Source organism: Marmota flaviventris, chromosome 2, assembly GCF_047511675.1.
Source record: "Marmota flaviventris isolate mMarFla1 chromosome 2, mMarFla1.hap1, whole genome shotgun sequence".
In the NCBI taxonomy this organism is placed as follows: Eukaryota; Metazoa; Chordata; class Mammalia; order Rodentia; family Sciuridae; genus Marmota; species Marmota flaviventris.
Genome location: NC_092499.1, coordinates 54,185,015 through 54,198,763, shown reverse-complemented (window position 1 = coordinate 54,198,763; position 13,749 = coordinate 54,185,015). Strand labels below are relative to the sequence as shown.

Genomic DNA, 13,749 nt, shown 5'->3' with positions numbered 1-13,749 from the left:
AAATTGATCAACAAAAAAATTGATTTTGATGTTGCTGGGAGGACTGGTCCCATGCCCCATAGTCCGGGGCAGTACCTGCCCATTTGTCCCTCCAGTGACCCATCCAGCAGTTCCAGACTCAACCAGGTTTCCAGCACCTCATCCTCCCTGTCCCAGGCAAGCTGTGTTGGTTTTATATCTTTATTTGATGAAAACAAACTATTGAGCATTTTTGTGGAAATATGGCATACAAGCAAGGCACTTATAGCCTCAGTGGCAAATTATGATTATTTTTTTCATATCAGAGACAGAACTCTTGCAGTAGTTTATATCATCTCTTCTTCTACAGAAAGATGATACCACAAATTTGTAATCACAGATGTCCTGGTCTTATCAATAAAGCCACAAGTAAGCCACAATGTCTGTTAATGTAAGTGCAGCATGTCAGACCAGTTCTATAGCTACAAGATACCAACCCCCTGTCTGATTGCCAAGATTGGGAGCAAAGGCAATGGAATCAAAACAGTTATAGTCAACATATTTGATGTCAAAAAGTCACTTAATCAGTCTCTGTTATATCCCACCAAATATCTGGTTTGTGAGATGGATATACAGACCCAGTTTTATGTTAAGAATGACCATTACATTGTCAAAGGATCTCATGAGGCAAATAAACTGCAAGACATATTGAATGGGTTCATTAAATTGTTTTTTCTTTCTGCCCTGAGTGTGAGAATCCTGAAATAGACCTGTATGTTAATTCAAAAAAGGCAAACAATAGGTAATTCTTGTTAAGCCTGTGGATACAGAGGAATTCTTGATACACACCATAAACTCTGCATGTTCATTCTGAAAAACTTGCAGGCAAATAATGAGAGTGGTGCAGGAAAGGAAAAATTAAAAAACAGAAAAGAAAAATAGAAAGGACAAAGACAAGGAAAATGGTTCTGTATTCAGCAGTGACATACCACCACCAGCAGCACCAAATGAGATCATTGTTCCTATAAGTGCTGAGGAAGAAGAGGAGGAGAAGGATTGGGGGGAAGCATACAACTGAGGAAACTCAGAGCAGCAAAATGGATAAAATTAGTGACCCTGCAGAAGCTCTGACACTCAGTGATGATTTGGAAGGTACTGTAGAAGTGTGTCAATATCCTGTTGGATTTTGTTACGAAAAAGATAGAAGGTATCATTGACTCACCTGACAAATTATTGCAGAAGCAGAAAGATTAGATGTAACAGCCATGGGCCCTTTTGTTCTGACTGAAGTTCTTTTCAAAGAGAAGACTGGTGAACTGATTAAGAAACTCAGGTGCCATTTCTTAAGATTTTGTTATGGTAACAAAAAAGCTCAGCCATACCTTCCTCATCGTTTGAAGTGTGCAGTACAATTCATCAAGCTCATCTCTCTCCAAGATTCCACCCATCTTGAAGGAGATGTGTGGCACAGCCATTCAGAAGAGTAGGTCATCATCAGCTGTTAGAAAACTCCTCTAAGAAATAGGCCTCAAAAAAAAAAAAAAAACAACTCTGCAAAGAGATTCATATCAAAGCAAACCAATTATAAATCCATTGAAGGAGGCAGAGGAAGAATCTCTGGTGGGAAAGAAGATGAAGATGAAAACATTGAGGAGGTATATTCAAAGACTACTAGTGTAATGAAAGCTGAAACTGTGAAGTCTGACAGCAAGGATGATGACATTGATATTGATGCCATTTGAAAGAACAATGCAACCTAGATTAATTATATAATGCTGCAGATTCTCTCCATTATCACCCAGAAGTGTAATGTGTATGTCTAAAATCTAAAACGACTTAACATCATGTTACTCTTTGCACTAAAAATCTATTACTGTGAGTGATCAGCAATTAGGCCCAATGAGACCTCTAGGAAGTTTATATTCACATCAAGGATGGGATGTAATTTGTTTATTTATAGCATGTTTCTTTTGGGAAAACTAGATTTGATTTTGGTCATCTTTTATATGTTGGGCTCTGAATGACTTATGCTGATGTAATTGGCTCCTTTTAAAAAGTTATGCCATCATATAACCTGAAGAGTGTCCTTGGAGCCTGGTAGATTTTGTTAGGTGCTAAGACTATACAGGGGTTTTCAGCAGCTTGTTTATAATGACCTTACTCAGCTGTTAACAAATCTAGTACTTTTGAAATTTTCTTTTTAGTCCCTCAAATTGGCATGCAATATTTTTTTCTTGTGCTGAGTTAGACTAATAATCAAATAATAGTACAAGAAGTTGCTGAGAAGTAAAAGCGACCTGCATGTCCTATTAATAATTTTTAAAATGAGTTTTGAAACTTGGAATTGTGGTTTCTCAGTCCATGGACATTTGCCCCAAACTGTAGTCTTTGGACTCATGTGTATTGCATATTGGACAAACCAAGGAAAAATTTTTACATTAACAAATAAGTTTTTTGTGTGTTTGTAGTGGTTGCTTTGTACTGAGAGAAAACTCAAAATTTAAACATGTGATTAAATAATAAACTCTTGTTTTATTTGGTGGAAACGAAAAGGAAAACTTACATTCTCGAAAAAAACTGAGGAGTTTTTCTGCTTTTACCCTTAACATTTAAATTATAATTTTAAAAAGTTTAGATTTATTTATTTATTTATACCAGGGATTGAACTCAGGAACACTGAACCATTGAGCCACATCCCCAGCCCTATTTTGTATTTTATTTAGAGACAGGGTCTCACTGAGTAACTAAGTGCTTCTCCATTGCTGAGGTTAGCTTTGAACTCACAATACTCCTGTCTCAACCTCCTTATGTTTGTAAAAAAAAAAAAAATTAAACAACAAAACATGAATGCCTATAGTAAGTAGCATTATTAATAATGGAAGCAACATGACATCTTGCATAAATGAATGAATGAATAAACTAGAGTTCCTCTATATGATAGAATACTAGTAGTCTACAATAAAAATAATTAGCTATTTAAGGCATGCAAAAACAGGAATCAAAATTAAATGTATATTGTTAAGATAAAGGAGATCATTGAGAAAGACTACATAATGCATAGTTTTGTTATTCTGACATTCTGATAAAGGTTAAACTATAGGGGGAGTACGCAGATCAGTGATAGCCAGGAGTTCAGGAAGGGCAGAGTGTTGAATGGATAAAACACAATAATTTTTTTTTATGGTGGTGATACTATTCTCTGATATTGTTATGATGAATATATGAAATTCTGCATTTTTTAAAAACCTATAAAGCTTTACAACTTAAAAACATCAAATCATAATGCATGAAGTTAAAAAAAGTGTAATTTAGGAGAAAAGATAAGTCCAGTAGAAAATTCAGAGAGTGATAAAGAGAAATCTAGTCATATTAAAAATAAAAATAAAAACTCCTCGATAAAGGATGGTAATATTCAGCAATTGATCTTATCAAACTGCTTTCCTACCAGTAATCCTCCCTCCTCCCTCCTATACATATTCCCTCTTATCTCATATTCTCATAGCTCTGTCATAATTGACCAATGCTTTAGAACACTGATGAAAAATGTCAATGCTCATTATAACATAGAAACCTGATTCACCATTCTTAATCTCTTCGTTTAAAATCTTTTTTCAAGACTACCCTCTTTATCAAAACTATTTCCATGACAGTGTAGCTGGGCCTCTGCCACAACTCAGTCACATGACTAAACTAAAGGTTGAGTAAGAAATCTGAAATGTACATACATATTCAGCAAATGTTAATTGTTTTTGCAGCAAATTTCCAGGAGCAAGTCATAACCGGGTGAGGTGTTTCCTAATTGATTTCTCTCAGGAAATCTAAGACTTGGAATTTTCTACTTGTATTTAATTCATGAAAGCCCAAAAGATATAGCCAACCTGATCCATAATTCTTACATTTTTAAACACTTTTAAGTTACCCTACAATTTTAATTATTCAATTCCACAAAATCTTCCCCAGGGCTTTACTTGCCTTATATACATAACATTGCATAGATCAGTAAATTCATATCACCATCCATCCACTCTTGTGCTTGAAATCCAATAGCTCACACAGAGAATAACTCCACCTGGAAAAAAAAATAATCTCAAACTCAACAAGTCTAACAATAATCAAATCATTCTCTTGGACTCAAATCTATGCATTTCTTTTTATGCACCTTATTAAATGTTTATTTTTTTCATCTTATTGAATGATATTCCTATCTATAGTTCATGTTTCACCTTAATTATTATTTCACCCTAAGAAAGGCAAAACTTTGGGAATTGTAAACAGATCACTGATTGTAGGGACTCTACAAAGGGGAGAGGGTTGGATAATCAAGCACAGGAGACATTTTTAGGGTATTAATACTATTCTCTGATAGTACAATAATGGGTACATGACATTCTTCATTTTTCAAAATTATAAAATTCTGCAACCCAAATATTGAACCTTAGTTCACACTGATCAATAATTCTGAAAAGTATACTTTTGCAAAGCTGTGTGTAAGTAGGAAAGTAGAACACAATATAAATTATATCATTAAAATTGTGTCTCTAAATATAATACTATGATAACATTTCATTCACCTACTATTATTTTCTAGAAAGTAAAAGTACTATTTTATAGCACATGCTCTAGTTTGTTAATTACTGTAAATTTTATAAATATTTGTGGTGCTAGTCACAGGATAATTTAAACAGTTATCTTAATTAATTTTTAAGAAATATTTAATATGAAAAATGCCAGGTGCATGTTCTTTGATGTACAGTATTCATGGTTCTATTTCATTTTCAAATAAGATTCTGCTAATGTAAACATTCAAAATTAAGGTATAAGTTTCTTTGGGGTTTTTTAATTTCTTTGGTCTCACTTTTAAAAAGCAAGTAAAATTATATAACACCAAATAAAATGATACTGCCTTTAAAACAATAAAATTAAGGCATAATATTAGCTAAATATACACATTAAAAACTTAATATTAATCAGACAGAAAATACTCTCCATGTGTAGTGAGTTTCCAATTTTTGTAGTTTCACTTACAGAGTGAAACTTCTGATAGATTTTATTACAAGATTTTAAGAGAAAGAGTAATTATATTGACTGTGACATAAGTGGAAATGTACTTAATGGCTAGCCAAATCAAAAGAAGGTTTCACTAAAGGCTAATGCCAGTGGAGGAATGCTGTTAAGAACAGTTAAAATTTTATACCCGGTACCAATTGATTTTTTTTTTTTTTTGACTGGCCCACACTATGGACAGCTGGGAGTCAGTCAAAGTTTCACTCTGTATTACTAAGTGTAAAAAGTTACTACTCTACAGAAATGGAAGTTCAGCATTTCAGAGCAGAAATTTTCAACTTGATTCTGAAAGACCATTATTATTGTCAATTGACAAAAAAATAGAGTTCACAGCAGTTGGCACCCTGGAAGAGGGAGAGAGAGAGAGAGAAAGGAAATGGAAAGAGTTAGGAGATAAGATTATTATTTCTAGAGGAGAATGATAACAATGAGTATTTGCCTTGTGACCTTATGAAACTTTCATTTGTAGACTTTCAAGTTGGGATGAAAACAGACACCTTGATAGTCTTGGAATAACATGAATGTCACGTGGTCCTGAATATCCAGATAGGATGTGTCCAAACCCTGCCACAGCTCTTGTGTGAAATCCTGTGCCCTCTCATTATTCCTTTAGAATGCTCATTCTACTACTGTTTTCTATCCACATCTGATCTGATTTCCAGCTTTTATTGAATTCTCTTACTGCATTGATTGAATGCTTTCACGACTGGGGTACATAAAATCCTTGCTTTCCTCTACTCTGTTGTCACAAATGATACCACTGAAAAGAAATATTGTCTGGACACACAAGTATAACTCTAGGAGATTCTCATGCTCAACAGAAGATTCTTTTTAAATGACACCCCATTTCCCTGCTCTCATAAATAGACTTTAGCCCTCTTTGATATTCCAGACATCAGCCTCCAAGCATGCTATTTGGCCTGTCTTTCTCTCCCTGTGTGTTCATTCTCTTCTCATTTTTGATCTGTTATATCCCTGGGATCCTGTTCACACTCTAGTTTATAACTTGGCTAAGCATTTTGGAGTTTTCTATCATCCCATGAATCTTCAGGTTTATTTCACATTAAATATTATTTCCCTAACCAAAGTGAGTTTCTTAGAAAAAATAAATTTTGACATGAACTAATTCAGTTAGGATTTTTACCATAGTAAGCTAGACTGCTGTCTAGTATGCACAGTTCTTTACTTGGTATCCTAAAGATATGTACATTAATTATAGAAAATCCAACTCACTTATGTCCTTTTCTATTCCATCAATATGTATCTCAATGTATGTCACAAGGTTGATTCTTAAAAATTTGTTAGGAAGATCAATAAAAATGAACACTGACTAATACAAGAGGCATTTCTTTGGCAATATTAAAGATAATCATTCAGTATAAAAGATAAAAGCCACTGTAGTGGCTTTTAGTTGTGGTCCTTCTAGGAATTAGAGAACATGTGAATGGCAGTTTTGCTAATAATGTCACATATGTAGCTGGCTATATAGGGTACATCTTCCTAACCGACATTTTTTTTCTTTTTGGTAATAATAACAGTAGTATCACTGAATACAGAGATCCAGCTCAGTTTGTATGCTGATATGTGAACGTTTTATGCAAACTACCAATATTAACATAAAGGCTCTAACACTAAAATCAAGAGCTGGCTTTATTTTGAAGTTTTTAGTTAATTTTGTCATGTAATGTAGTCAACTACAGTTCTCTAAAAATCCTTTTGTTAGCATAAAAGAATAGAGGGCAATTTAAATTAATTAGGAACCAGCAGCCTTTGCAAAATCAGGTGTCTCCAAATATGCCCTTCATGATCACTCTCATTCAATTACCTGCAGGGACTAGAGAGAGGAATTCTATGTTCTTTCACAACCTTACATGTATTACAAGCCTGCTTTTCTCTCTGACATTTACCTTTGTGTCTACAGTGTCTGTGAGATCTTGTAAGTTCCATTAATCTAACCTTACCAATGGGCTTTCCTGCCTCCCTATCCTACCTACCTCTACAAGATTTCCTTACCTTCATGTGTCTTGGAACTCTGACCACCATTCCTACCAAATCATTCATTTTTTCTACATGCTCCTCTTTTTAGGCTCTATTTCCCTGTCCCTTCAATTATGCTTTTTCATTCATTTATATTTATTCTTGTCTAATTTTTATGTTTTTTTTTTTTCTTTTTCCTATGTGATCCTTTTTGGAGGATTTTTCACCTTCATGAATAAACAACCATCGAGCAGTACTGGCAGAATCGGTGCTGTACATTGTTTCACTGGAAATAAAATTAGTTGATAACATAGGTACACTAATTTAGAAGTTAAGAGAAAAGTGGTATTATCCAGTAAGCCTAGTTATATTAATCCTTGAAACCATATAAGCATTCATTTCGCAGGGACAATAATATCTTCTCCAAAACAAAGATTTGGAAGAAGAAAGCATAAATAAATAAATCTGAGCCTGGGAATACACTATCCTATCCAATCAACTAAAGGCATTCTCTGTTAAATGTACAAATACATTTTGAATTAGTGAAGTACAATGTTTATTATTTATTCATTTTTTACCAATGTTTACTAGCATTGGTAGTTATTTATGAGAACCATATTAAACTGTAGGCTTGAAACAAAGAGCCAGCAAACTTTTATATTATAAATGAATTCACCTAACAAAAGAGTTTTCCTTTCTCCCAGTACTTGCCTTCTATGTTATAAATCGGCAGAATCTAAGAATAAAACTCCTGCATAGAATTCTACAAACAGCTCCTTGGAGAGACAACAGCTTCTTAAATTTAACAACATCTGTGTTTTTTTAATTTGCAACAGACCGTTCATAGCAATTATTTATTTAAACTTCAAATAATTTACAGTTTCATATCAACTTTTATTCGATTTAATTCATGGAAAATGAGTAGGAGGGGAAATAATTACCATATTGTCATTTAAAAAGACAAAAAAGTGATAGATTATTTTCCTTATTGTGCCTAAAAAATATATTTCAAAGGCATGCTTAAGTGACAATATTTCATCAACTACCTGTACAGTTTGATATCTAAAATTATTCCATTGTTTCTCTTCTAAAATTAAAAAGCAAATAAACTGTCAAACAAAAATCACTCAGATATAAGCCTCTCTTATAATTCTGCAACTTATCTTCCTCCGCTTTTTAGTTTTACCTTATTTAGAGAAATTATCTTCAAGATATTCACTGTTTCATATCTTTCATGCCCAATCAACTTAAATCTACTTAATTCTCCTATTATTCCAAATATATATATATATGTATATATATATATATATATATAGTATTCATATATATTTATATATATGTGCATATATATGAATGTTCATATCTGTATATGTATATAACTTTCTTTCTCTCTTTGTCAAGAATATGATATCTACGTAGTGGAATGTATGAACTATTTTAAATACCTTTCTGACTTGCTTCTGGAAGGATACATGTGGTTCTCTTCTTTTCATCTTTTCCTTTCCTTTCCTTTTCTTTTATGACACTCATCATTTTATCCATTTTGTATCCCTCTCAGACTATGCCTATTTTATTGGCTCCTTTTCCTGCAAAGGAATATGCATAAGTATTAAAGAAAATATTTTTGCTGCAAATATTTCTAGAAAGTTCCCATATGCTGCTACCCTGTTATTTTTTAATTTTTAGATTAATTCCAAGATATTTTTTCCATGGTATATAGTTTTTTTTCCAGTTATGTTCTAGTTTTCCTTTTCTTCCTTTATGCTGTACACTTTTCTCCCACATTGCTTCCCTTATTATACGCTTCCTTCTTTTTGCACCCTTTTCTTTCCTTCTCATTCTTGCCATACTTCCTGGGAAATTTTACTTGTATCAATAACTTCATGCATCTAGTATATAAAACATATATCCAGAAGTTTATCATTACGATGTTCTATTTCCAGCTATAGATCTTGAAATCAACAAATTGGAAGCAGAACTCTATGTTATCTCTCCATCTATAATTTACACTCACTGATATAGAAATCAAGTGCCTATTCTTCATCACTGTAAGATCATTCTTCCTTGATGGATAACCATCAGATGAATGAATGATGTAAACCACCCCAGAGGTCAGGGGGTCCAAAACATAATGGGGGAACGCAGTTCCATTTATTAAGTTGAATTGTGTCACAGTGTGGGTTGTGGAGCAAAAGCTATTTCTTAAAATATTATATCAATAAAATACTAGGAGATCAAATAAGATTATAGTCAAACAGAATATACTAATAATCAAAGGGGAAAATGAGACCAAATAAAAAAAGATTAAGTAACCACAAATATACAGATAAAAAATGTTATTAGGATTAACAAAAAGGACTCCAGATTTTTGTAACAGTAAAATAAATTCTTTAATAGTTATCAAATTAAAACAAGCAGTTATAAATATGTTCTTCTTAATTTCCTCTGAATTTTTGTAATGTTTTTCTATGTAGTGCTTATCCTACTATTCTATACGTATCCTGCTATGCTTTCATAGCTTCTGAGAAATTGATGTGAAAAATAGGTGTTTATCTAACCATTTTTATTTCAAAATTTTTTAAAAATCACTCTATTTTATTCATACCAATATCTTTTATATGCCTAAAAGTTTCCTTCATGATTTTGGCAACTATTGACCAATAAAATCATCTCTCACTACACTTTTCACCTTGAACATAATTACAAATGTATTAAACTGCTTTTATTCTCCAAAGATGCCAGGCTTTCTCAAGGCATCTTTTAAAATAAATATTTATTACTCAGGTTTAGAATTTTTCTGTAGAGTAATCCTTTATTTATTTTTAATTTTCCATTTTTATTCTTGGTACTGGGGACTGAACCCAGGGGTACTGAGTCACATCTCCAGCCCTTTTTATTTTTTATTTTGAGACAGGGTCTCACTAAGTTGCTTACAGCCTCATTAAATTTTGAGGCTAGCCTTGAACTTGCGATCATCCTGCCTCAGCCTCCTGAGCCACCAGGATCAAATTCTTTAAATCATAATTTATTTCTGAGAAATACTGTTTCTAGTTCTTTCACCCAAAATACCCAGTACTATATTTTACTGAAACACTCATATAATTACATTCTTTGGATCATGAGATGGAAAACATTTTGGCTGATATTTATCTCCATTTTTCTGTTCCAAAACAACTTGTCCTAACACAGGGCCTAGTAAAAGATAGATACTCAGTAAGTACTTATTTACTTCCTTTTCACACAGAATAATAATAATGTTTGATAAGGTATAATATAATGTTGATATTAAAAACAAATATATAATACAATGTTTGAAATAAATTATAGTTTGTGTGTCTATTTATACAGTTCCCACAATGAATAGATATAAATATTTTTTCCTGAAAGTTTTGAATTTTTAAAAAATAGAAAATTAAAGGGAAATTGCAGCCTTAAATGCCCAAATTCAATATGTTTTCTCATATAAAAATATGAATTAGCCATAATATGCATTAAAAGTTAAAAATATTGAAATGTTTCTTAACTATATTATATAACTACTGGGATTGTTAAGAGAAAGAGCAAAAATAAATATTGGATAATTCGCAATTGAAGCATTTTTGTTGCTTAGGAGGTATTCCAAAGACAAATCTTAACATTCTTTATGCTCTTATTATCATTTGTCTTATAATTTGCTAATGAGATGTCAGTTGTCACTCTGACATGTCATTACAATGGAATTTTTGGCAGTGATTTTTGTGTTCTTTTTGTTTCTAGTGTTATTCCATTTGCTGCTATCTGCATGAGAATGGTTTGTCTCAAAATTGTTCACATATTCATAATTTTAAGTGAATACTCAGTCATTAATATTTTTTTAATTAGGAAACCTTTTTTTAAAGAAGGTTTAGATTCAGAGCAACATTGAAGGAAAAGTACAGTTTTACCATATACCTCTTTTCCAAACATACAAACCAGCTTCCTGTTTTTTAGTGCCACATTTTATAACCAAGAAACATATGGACACATCATTATAACATTAGGTTCCCCTCTTGGTGGTATACATTCTGTGGGTTTTGATAAAAGTAAAATAATGAATATTTACCATGGTAACATTATGCAAAATAGTTTCATCATCCTAAAAACCCTCTATGCTGTGCCTACTCATTTCCCCTGTCCACCTAATGCCTGATTCTTTACTGTGCACAAATTTTGCTCTTTCTAGAATGTCATGTAGTTGGAATCATGTAGTAGATTTTTCAGATTGGCTTCATTCTCTAGTAATATGCATTTCAGTTTCCTCTATGTATTTCCATGACTTGAGACTTCATTTCTTTTTAGCCCTAGAACAATATTCCCATGTTTGGATGTGCCCAATTTTATGTATCCATTGCCTGGACTTCAGGCATCTTGATTACTTCTAAATTTGATAATAATGAATAAGACCACCAGGCTAATGAGTGACCATATGCTTTTAATTAATTTGAATAAATTCCATGAAATGTGAGGTATACTGAAGTTTGTAAAACAGCTGCTAAACTGGCTATACCATTTTGCATTCCCACAGCAATAAATGAGGCTTCCTATTGTTCCTCCTCCTTGCCAGCATGTGATGCTGTCACTATTCTAGATTTGGGCCATTCTTATAGTGTGCAATGGTATCTAATTGTGGTTCTAGTTTGAATATCCCTGATGGTATATATGTCAAATGTATTTTCATATAATAATTTTCCCATCTGTATATCTTTGTTGTCTCTTTAGGTCTTTTTCTATTTTTTCAAATCAGATTATATGTTTCCTTATTGTTAATTTTTAAGATTAGTTTGCATATTTGAGATAACACTCTGTTATCAGATGAGTCTTTTGAAAAGATTTTCTCACAGTAATGATTTGTCTTCTCCTTCTTTGTTTTGGAGGAAAGGGGTACGAGGGATTGAACTCAGGGGCACTTGACCACTGAGCCACATGCCAGCCATATTTTTTATTTTATGTAGAGACAGGGTCTCACTGAGTTGCTTTGGGCCTTACTAAAGTGCTGAGGCTGATTTTGAACTCATGATCCTTTTGTGTCAGCCTCCCAAGCTGCTGGGATTACAGGAGTATGCTACAAGGCCTGGCTTCATTCTTCTTGACATGGTCTTTCACAAAGCAGAGGTTTTTAAATTTAAAAGTTTGACTTATCAATTGCTTTTTTGTTCTTTTTCCAGAATCATGTGCTTGATATTGCATCAAAAAAATCATCATTATACCCCAAGTCATCTATCTGGTTTTATCTTTCATGATGTTTTAGTTATATGGTTTAATTTGAATTGAATTTTATCATGCATTTTGAGTTTATGGGAAAGGTGTAAGGACTATGTATACATTCATAATTTATGGGGCTGTCCAGTGGATTCTTCGAAAAACTAACTTGGTCTGTTGCATTATTTTTGCTTTTGGTCAGCAGTTAAACATATTTGTGTGGGTCTGTATTTTTCAGCTTCTGTTATAGTCTGTTCCACTGATCTTTTCTTCTAGTCATTTGCCAACACCATTCCCTTGATTACAGGAACCTGACAATAAGTCTTGAAGTTGAGTGTGTATCAGTCCTTGGAGCTTTTTTCTTCTTTAATATTGAGTTGGTTTCTCTGGTCTTTTGTCTGAATTTGTCTCTATTCACAATTTTTTATTTAATTGGGCTACATTAAGTTTATAGATCAAGATTGCAAGAATTTTCATCTTGACTATTAAATCTTCTTCAAAAACATGAAATATCTCTCCACTTATTTAGTTCTTTTCTTTCATCAGAGTATTATATATTCACTCATAACTTTTATATATCTTGTTAGATTTATACCAAGGTATTTCATCTGGGGCCTGGTAATGTGTATGATAATCTGCTTTTAATTTCAAATTCCACTTGTTAATTGCTGGTATGCATGAAAGTGATTGACTTTGGTATATTTACCTCATGTCTTGAGAACATACTGAAGTTTTTCCAGGAGTTTTGTGCATTTTTTTTAATTTCCATATAGAAGAACATATCAATTACAAGGAAAAGCAGGGTTTTTTTTCTTCTTCAGTATACAAATATTTCATGTCTTTTTTCTGTCTTATTAAGTTAGCAATGAATAAAATATTAAAAAGCAGTTGTTAAAGGATCTCTGTTTGCCTTGTTCTTGATTGTAGCAGAAAAGTTTCAAGTTTTAGAATATTAAGAATGATGTTCAATGTGGGTACTTTGTAGATTTTTTTTTCTTTTTTGTTAATCAGTTTGAAAAAGTTATCCTCCATCCTTAGCATACTAAGAGTTTTCATTAGTTTTTTTTTTTTAATCAGAAATAGGTGTTAGACTTTGTTAGGTGCTTTTTCTGTATTCATTGATTCAATGATATGTGAATTTTCTTTTTCAGCATGTTGTGATAGATTACATGAATTGATTTTCAAATGTTGAGTCATTCTTGAATACTGAGAAAAATATTACAGAGTTGTGGCCTATACATATTTATTGTTTTGGGATTAAATTTGTAAATTTATTGTAGAGAATATTTGCATGAATGTTCATAAGAAATATTAGTTTGTTTTTCTTATAATGTCCTATGTGCACTTAATATTAAAACAAACCTGGCCTCATAGAACAGTATAAGGGTGTCTGCTTCTGTCTTTTGGAAGAGATTGCACAGATTTTGTAGAATTGCTTCTTGTAATGATTGGTGGAATTGACCAGTGAACTCATCAGGGCCTGACACTTTCCATTTTGGAAGGTTAATAATTACTTGCTTTATATGTTTAATA

The 13,749-nt window shown here is 32.4% G+C and overlaps 1 pseudogene; it reads left to right on the top strand.

Moving 5' to 3' along the window:
- The first annotated feature begins 420 nt into the window (after positions 1-420).
- On the top strand, positions 421-1,700 carry LOC114087876 (eukaryotic translation initiation factor 5-like; annotated as a pseudogene).
- Positions 1,701-13,749: the final 12,049 nt, after the last annotated feature.